Raw genomic sequence first — 602 nt, 5'->3', positions numbered from 1 at the left:
AACAGTACAGATAACAAAATTTATAACAACCCTAATAATAATAATAATAATAATAATAATACTTAAAAGATAAATTACATTATTCATATTATTAACATTATGATTTAGTAATTTTTTACGATAATGATTAATCTAAAAGAAATAAATTATGCTGTCTAATCTACTAATAAGTATCATTGTTCTAAGGTGAATTTGTATTAGTACCATGTGTATCAGCGTTATGTTATTGGATGTGTTGAGATTTAAAAAAAATGTGTCAACATTAATTAAGTATGTGCAATTGCATAATAATACGGGTCCTCAAAGTGATTTATGGCATGGATGCTTTTATTGGGCTTGTGAAAGTATGAAAAATCTAAAGTCTGTATTTTAGAGAGTAGTTAGTTATTGTTCTCTTTGGGTCTTGGCCCCTTAATTTCACCGGAAAAAAAATAGTCTTCACTCTCTCGCTGGTTTTATTCGTTTGAACCGAAAACTCTATTAGCCGTTGACTAATTTACTATGGAGTAGTGGTAGTAGTTGTAACATGAACTACTATATAGAACTAGATCATTTTTCCATTCAAAAAAAAAAAAAAAATTGACACAAAATAATTTTTGAGT

The sequence above is a fragment of the Arachis duranensis genome, chromosome 8, assembly GCF_000817695.3.
Source record: "Arachis duranensis cultivar V14167 chromosome 8, aradu.V14167.gnm2.J7QH, whole genome shotgun sequence".
Classification (NCBI taxonomy): domain Eukaryota; kingdom Viridiplantae; phylum Streptophyta; class Magnoliopsida; order Fabales; family Fabaceae; genus Arachis; species Arachis duranensis.
The sequence above is the reverse complement of the archived record's forward strand: the minus strand, read 5'-3'. Positions refer to the sequence as shown.